Consider the following 8,454-nt stretch of genomic DNA (forward strand, 5'->3'; position numbering starts at 1 on the left):
GCCCTTGTTTCCGTTGCTGACTTTCATTACCCAGACAGTCAAATCTTATGGAGTGGCTGCCATTATCCAGATACAGAATCCAGGGATTAACCGGGTGGGGAAATAAACTATTTTGTTGATGCAGAGGTTGTTGGTACTCTGCTGCTACCAGGATGTAGATTTTGAGTCCATTTCCCCTGGATGCCTCCTTGAAGATGAGTCGTAGGACTGGAGGTGGAACCACGTCTGTCGCTGATTCATGGCCCACAGGTTCTGCTTGGTCAACCCTGGGTGAACTGGTGTGATCATGTCCCAGTGCAGATCTGATGAGATGACCAGCTGCTGTGGTGACCCAACAGTAATCAGACCCAACATTAAGACCGGCATGTCGGCAGAACTTCAGAAATTGGTTGTTTAATTAATATGTTTGCTGGCAATTTTTTTCCTATATTCAAATATTGTTGTCAAGTTTTTCAACTATTTTTTTCACAAAGGTGAGAAATTTGTTTGTTTTCTTGAGTGGATCTTTCTGTGTAGCTCGGAGAGGAGTCTTCGCTGAAATGAGCTCCAACGTGCATTGAATATATATATTATATAGGCCTATATGACGTAATTGTCCTTTGCTGCCACACATCAAAGGACAATTATGTCAAAAGTTCTACCAGTAAATGACAGCAGGTGTGACGTCAGGAGTGTTTCAGTAATTTAGTTTTAAAAAATGCTGAAGGTGTGAAATTTTGTGACTGACTTACAAGGTTTATGGTAGTTTATTTATCATTCGACTAGAAAGAAAATATAGATTGTAGCCCCTTCATTCTACACGTACAGAACTTATAATTAAATGTGTATTAAAATATTGTAACATATAAAATAAAACAAAATTTAAACAATCTAGTGCTGTTGTTACTTATACCTGCAGGCCGCAGTGAGGAGCAGGGGTGGATAGTAGCCTGTAAGCTGTTACAAGTAACGCAAATGAGTAAAACAAAAAATATAAAAAAGGTTTTAGGCAACTTTTCACGTTCCTTTTTTTAACTGTTGCCTACTATACTCTTACTCCAGTGGCCTATTTTCTTTGGGCCAGTAATCTACTTTTTTACATTTTCCATTCATACCTTCATTACTTATCTAGTCTGTTATATGAAGTTTGCTTTATGGGGGAGCTCTGGTCTCCTTTGTGTTACAAAGAGACGGGCGATTGTCACAGATATGAATGAGCTGGCAAACATTTAGAAAATCAGGCAAATATTTCAGACTTTATTGTTCTACCAATACAACTGAAATCCAGTGAGCGCACACCATGGAACTGCTGGCCGTGTTGGAAAGCAGCCTGCTTTGCCCTCTCACAAGCCGATTTAACACCGGCAAGGAAAATACTTTTTCACTTTACATTAACAGCATATTGGAAACGTATTTAGTGTCTGCAGAGCAAATGTAGATTAGGCCTACACAACATCTCAGTCAGATGATCACTGGATTGATTCTGATATATTAAAGTGGTTGTGTTTTGCATTATGCTCGCTCATGAGTTCAAGCGAGCACGCGTACGAGCACACGCCTGGTTGCAATCTTAGAACTGCACCGCTAGTGGCCGCTGGAAACTCCATAATGCCCCTTTGATTGCATTTGAAATTAATTAAATTGCTTTACTTCTACTGTACAGAATTTTGCCCTATTTGCGGAGACTCAGTCCTTTTTGTTTTTTGCAGTCAAGTCTAAACTGAATCAACTTTAAGCGTAGTTACAAAGCAAATGACTATCAATTCACATTTAGTAAACGTTTTGCCTAAATAAATAACCATGTTGACATAGTAAGCTTATTTTGTAATCAGCCAACCAGTAAGGAAAAGCAGTATAATACACACACTGAAAGCAGTCAATGTCTCATAACCCATCTCTTGCTTCCTCCCTCCCAAAAGTTTCTTCATGACAACTCACAGTTAAAATTAACAGCCATACGACAACCTCAATAAACAAATTAAGAATAGAAATGTTTAATATATAAAAAGCAGCAAAGGAACATCAGAAAAACATACATATGAACAAAATGGGCGCACACTATGTGGCCTAAAGGTCCTCCTCTTCCACTTCATACTGGGTGGTGGCATCTCTCATTTCTGCGCACATGAACACAAAAATACCAACACTATCCATATTACTGTACTAAATCACACAATGTGCTGAAAATGCAACATTGGGGCCAAGTTGTTTAGTCTATTTTATAATCTGCAATCTTCTGTACTGGTCTCAGCAGGGTTCGAGTTATAATCTGAGCTTTGTGGGGATCTCTAATATTTTTGCATTAGTATAGTTTTGTAACAAAGCTCAGCCAGCAGAGGTCACTCTACCCCAGCTGAGCCACCTAGAAGCTATAGTTTATAGCTGACTTGTGTTTATACAGAGAGCCTAGGTCACTCGCTTCTGCTTCCGGCCAATGGGCCCTTATTTCGGGAAAAATATATACAGTAGTCAACGGCGAGAGACGATTTCTTTTTATCCTGTTTGAGCCCTGAATGACACACATGATGCTGGTCAATTTAAAAGATAATTTTGCAAGTCGCAGTTTGTTGTAAATCAGTAAAGTTTCAGTCATTAACAGTTACCACGTCACATACGTAACTTTTGGGTTTGTGGTCTTTGTAATTATGTATTTTCACACCAACAGTTTCACATCAAATTGCGACTTTCTTGACAAACATATGTGTAATTCGGGGCTCAATTCAAACAGGATCAAAATGTGTGCTGTCCCTTGCCATTGACTACCATACAGTATTTTTCGGAAATAAGGTCCCATCGTGGTCCACTGAAAGGGGAGGGACTTAGGCCCTCTATATCAAAGACTAGGCTAGCACTGCTACCAAAGGAAGCTAATCACTGAATTTGAAGGGTGTAGAGAACGTCACCTGCCTTCCAGCTGCTCCTTCAGCTGTTAAAAACTCTCAGCTTGCACAATCTACTGTTACCCTTTCTGTGTCAAAACAAAGCATTTCCAAAACAAATCTGTGGAGTTGTACGAAATGTGATTCGCCATTGTAATGTATAGCAGGCCTATTATGTCAGTTAAGTAATTATATTTAATGCAGCCTGTTGTCTTTAGTCATTTAGGCCTACTTATGTGAGAAACCTGGTGAGTTCTATAAAAAAAACATCTGTAGCTCAGGGCCTTTCAGATCTGTAGTGTTACGTGTTTTGTTTAAAAGTCTCACCTTTTGTGTCACTTTGACATTTGTTTTTGAAAAAGTGAAGAAGGTGATTTGAACTTAAAGATATAAATGACAGGAACAAAGCTATTCCTGTTATTTGTCAGTCGTTTATTTTTGTGTTCATATGTTCACTAATTTATGGACCAATATGAAAAGTATTTCCTTTTTTTCTTTTTTCTGTAGTTCGTCTTTCTGTTTGAGCACTTTATATAAATGTGTTCAGCAGCTGACGCCACATATCACCAGCAGGAGGCAGCAGTCACTCATTTTTATTTATCTATGTAGAGAATAACTCCAAAATCAAAAAGCAACAATAGACTTAATTTATTTTTTAAACCTATAAATTATTGACTGAATTTTGGCACTAGAATCTATACTACTTTATTAATTTATTTTACTTTTACAGATTTGTTTGTGTTTAATTCCTCCTCCAGTTTTTTCCCCACCACCACAAGTTTGTTCACAAACTATTTCTGTAAGACAAGAAAGAACAACTTGAGATTTTTTATGAGAGATTTGCTTCTCGATTAAATATAAAGATTCAGGAAAAAAAACTAAATGCTTAAAAACAAGGAGCCTTATTACAACAACTGATGCAGAAAGACTTCAGTTTCTCTTCTTCAGGACGAGGAAACTCGAGTTTTGGTTGTTCAGGCCGTAACGTCTGATACTTTACATAACTGTGGAAATCTGAGACATTATGTTTATAACGTCTTCCAGTGTGAATTCATTTTTATCATCCTCTAACCGGAAACAAGTTTGACAGTAAGAGGATGAAGATTAGAGGGGACGCTGTTTGGATCCTCTGGACCCTGCAGACCTTCACTCCCACGGAGAGTCTGCTTCCTGCAGCAGCACTTTAGTTTACTTTGGTTGCTTTTTGCGCAATTGAAAATAGATTATATAGTAGAATAGAAGATTTTTGTGGTTTGTCTGATTATGACAGTTTTGTGTACTGAACTAGTTTCTGTTTATTTACATTGTAGAATATGTTCATGTACTACATTGACTAAAAATGAATAAAGAAATGTCCGTCCACTTGTTGTGAGCGCAGCAGGTAGAGAAAAGGCCACATTCCTGCTTAGTGACGGGGAAACAAAGCTTTCTGAACTTTCACTGCAGACAAAGGGTTGAAAAGGGCTTTCTAAATGGCGACGCCTGCAGGAAGCGCCCGGTGCTGCAGGCGTCTGGATGATTACATCCAAGGAAAGAGGAAGCTGTCAGCTCACAACTTGCTGCCGTTTGCCATCACTGTCCCTGTCGCTTCATCAAATGCTGCATAGATCTTGTCTAAATCTTAAAAATAACTCCAGGACTTTATCGTCTCTCTCAACACCTGACATGCTGAATCTTTATAAAAATATTAGATTGTGGTTAGACAGTGTTGGAACTTGAGTTTTCTGCTTTGAACCGGCCCGTCTTCAGCAGAGAAACGTCCGTACAGGTCGATCATGCAGCAGCTTATTACGACCCTGTTTAGGTTCGTTGTTAGGTCGCGACCTCCAGTTCAATTTTATTTATATAGCGCCAAATCACAACAACAGTTATCTCACAGCGCTTTTCATAAAGAGCAGGTCTAGACCGTACTCTGTGATGATATTTACAGAACACTAGGAGACAGAGGCAAGGAAAAACTTCCTTTAAGAGGCAGAAACCTCGAGCAGAACCATGACTCAGGGTGGGCGACCATCTGCCTCGACCAGTTGGGGTGAAGGAGAGAGAGAGAGAGAGAGAGAGAGAGAGAGAGAGAGGTTGCTATAGACTAAATGAATGCAATAATGGGATGAGGTTGCATACAGAGGGAGAGAAAGTAGAGGAGAGAGGAGCTCAGTGCATCATGGGAAATCCCCCGGCAGTCTAGGCCTATAGCAGCATAACTAAGGGATGGTTCAGGACTCACCTGAGCCATGCCGTCTCTCCGGATCAGACCAGGTCTTCCCCAGAAAGTCTGCCAATGATCAACAAAGCCCACATCGTTTGCTGGACACCACCTCGACAACCAGCGGCGGAATGACGACGTGCGGCTATACATGTCATCACTGGTCAGATTTGGCAGGGGTCCAGAGAAAACTACGGTGTCCGACATCGTTTTTGCATATATACACACCGACTCAACGTTAATCTTAGTGACCTCCGATTGGCGTAACCGGGAGTCATTACCGCCGACGTGAATAACAATCTTACTGTATTTACGTTTATCCTTAGCCAGCAGTTTCAAATAAGACTCAATGTCGCCCGCTCTGGCCCCAGGGATGCACTTAACTGTGGCCGCTGGCTTCGCTAACTTCACGTTTCTCAAAATGGAGCTGCCAATGATCAGAGTTGGTTTCTCAGCGGGTGTGTCGCTGAGTGGGGAAAATCTGTTAGAGTCGTGAACAGGTTGATGATGCCCCGTGGACTTTGAATGCTTACGACTATTCCTCCTTCGGACAGTCACCCAGCCCCCCCCCCCTTTCCTGGCTGCACAGGGGATGCCGGGGGACGGCTACCAGAGGCTAACTCAGGCCGTTCCTGGCTAGCTACAGTAGCTAAAGACTGATCTACCAAGGTGCGGAGCCGGACTTCTAAATCACTGAGCCTCGCCTCCATGTCTATAAATAAACTACACTTATTACATGTACCATTACCGCTAAAGGAGGCAGAGGAGTAACTAAACATCTGACACACCGAGCAGGAGAAAGTAGGAGAGAGAGAGGGAGAAGGAGAAGCCATCGCTAGCTGCTAAGCTAAAGTCGCTAATGGCTAAGCTAAAGTACTGTAGCGTCAGCTACCGAAACTTTTGAAAACAACTGAGACTGAACAGCAGTCACTAAAAAATGGAAAGAACTGTGAGTGTTTAGGCAAAATTACTGTAAAGAATAAGTGTTTAGCGAACAGTTGGCTGCTGTAATCTAACAAATGTAACTGTTATTTAGCGAGAGCAGCACAACACGGTACCAACACACAAGCACCGGAAACGGAAATGAGTCGACACGCTTACCGCAATACGTCAGCAGTACGTCAGCACCGTCCTTCTCATGTATATGTATATATGTATTTATGAATGTATAAAGCTGTAAATTAAGACACAATAGACAAACATGAACAGCATTATCTGTAGGTGTAGCTTTTGCTCTACATTTTCCTACTTATTATTGACAGATGTGGTGATAACAAAATGCTCCAACATTACGTGGAATTACATATTTACTTTTTTAGGGGATGACCACCAAAACCCCAACACAAAAATACATCTTAATATTTTACATTATACCACCCTGTGAAAGCATGTTTTAATCCCTGAAGTGTACTTCAGCTCTCCTGTGTTGTGCATTTAGGCTCTATCCTGCTTCGCATCCCCAAATCCCTGACAAAACAATAGTTTTCTCCTTCTGTGTGAAGGAAAATTGTTGTGTTGTGTACAGATCAGTTATATCATATAGAATTATATTTGTTATATATATCATATTTATAGAATTGCTATCTTAGTGGCCCAAGTTGTTGCAATAACCGTAACATACGCTGTCAACATGAGGCCACTCTGAAACAATACAAGTACACCCTTAAAAACAAAGACAGAACAAACACAGCAAGAAGCAGCTAAGATAAATAACTATAGAGGAATATGTGTATCCAGTAACCTGCAGCATCATTAATAAACGACTTGTCAACTTTCTTGATGACCACAATATTCTGCATAAATGCCAAATCGTTTTTTTGGACCATATATTTACCCTCCAGACTCTAACAGAAGAGTTAACCATTAAGAAAAGAAAGGTGTCTGCCTTCTGCTGACTTAAACGCCCCCCAACGCTCACGTTGCTTTTGGTTTGAAAGCACCTTTAGGCTTGGGGGTGGCTCGACAGCGCCCACTAATAAATTTCAAGATTTTATAGTTTAGTAGTCCTCTAGATGGGCAAAGTTTTCTAGGCACACGTCACATCTTCAGCATCAGGTGCCCCGCCCTTAACCCAACAGGAAGTCGGCCATTTTAATTCTAACGTTTATTTGAAGTGCATTTTTCTGATGTTCGTACGCTTTACTTTTATGTATTCCTCCTAACGTGTTAACCAGATGCTCCTAAAAACAAAACACCTCCACGATGCTCAGTTACAAAAAGTTTTGAGTTTTCACTGTTGCCATGGCAACTGTTGTATTTGTTTTACATGTTTCTCTCGGTCACGCTTTTGTTTTAGCCTATGTGAACATGTGTAGTGTTTCTAATTCTTCTTTGTCCTTTTCTATGAGAATTATTTAGTTATTAATATTAACCTCTTGATGTCTTGACTTGTAGTAACGACCTGCTTTCACCAATTTAAGTCCACTCCTCCCAGTCAGTATGTGTCGCATGTAGGCCGTTATGTTACGCACTAAAACAGGGACGGATGGTACCGTCCAGATAAAAGAAAATATCAAACACAGATAGTAGGACTGCTTTTTCCCTGAGGATCCTCGGGGTCTTAATCTCGGCATCATCTGTATCTTGAAACCTTGTAGAATGAAGCTACATAGAATTATCACCCAAATCTGCAGCTCCACTCAGCTTTGAAGAGCTTTATAGTGAGTTTCAGCTCCTTGTTTAGCTGTCCGGCCTCCAGCTTTACTGTTTTCATTCACCCTCACAGTGCTGCAGCATGTTCAGTGAAAAAGCTCTAAAAACACATTGTACACTACCAGCTAAGCACCAAAAAGCAGACTGACACAGTTTAGCAGCTAAGATAGCTCCAGATTTTTCCCTCAGGATATTGTTAGAGACCAAAATCAGAGCTAAAAAAGACTTCATACTATTTTATCAGGTGCCCAGAAACAAACTCCAATCAAATGCTAAGATGTGTAAATAAGCAGCTGTTTGCTAAGTTTTCCTTTACCCCCTGAAAGGTCGGTTAACAAACTAAACTTGAAGCCAAAGCCACGTCACATATATGTTTTATTATGAAGAAAATGAAGTAATATTGATGATGAGGGACAAAACTCTTCTGACAGTCTACAGGATGTTTTTAGGGTTCTGGTTAAGCACTCAGTACAGTGATAATAATGTGCTGTGTGTATTAGCAGATAGAGAGTACATTCACCAAGGACTACAAATAAACAGAAGTACAGTTATATTTTAGTTTTATGCTGCGTTCCAGGCAACTTGGAACTGGGACATTTCCAACCTCCAACTAGAAAAAGTGAAGTCGGATTTCCTGCTTGTGGAAAAATCTGTACTCCGACTTCACGAGTAGCAGCTGATGTCACACAACAACGGCAGCTCCCGTGGAAGCACACCGTGTAAATGTGTAAACCATGAACT

General features: G+C 40.5%; 1 protein-coding gene across 1 annotated transcript in view; it reads right to left on the bottom strand.

Moving 5' to 3' along the window:
* Positions 1-8,089: 8,089 nt before the first annotated feature.
* LOC119910916 (C-type mannose receptor 2-like) overlaps positions 8,090-8,454 on the bottom strand; it is a 2,906-nt gene continuing 2,541 nt past the window's right edge. Inside the window, exon 5 of the mRNA XM_038729766.1 lies at positions 8,090-8,454. This exon is cut by the window's right edge and continues 508 nt beyond it. The gene's annotated coding sequence lies outside the window, so the exon portion shown is untranslated.

Source organism: Micropterus salmoides, unplaced genomic scaffold (assembly GCF_014851395.1).
Source record: "Micropterus salmoides isolate LMB-PRFRI ecotype aquatic unplaced genomic scaffold, ASM1485139v1 Ms_hic_scaffold_19, whole genome shotgun sequence".
Classification (NCBI taxonomy): domain Eukaryota; kingdom Metazoa; phylum Chordata; class Actinopteri; order Centrarchiformes; family Centrarchidae; genus Micropterus; species Micropterus salmoides.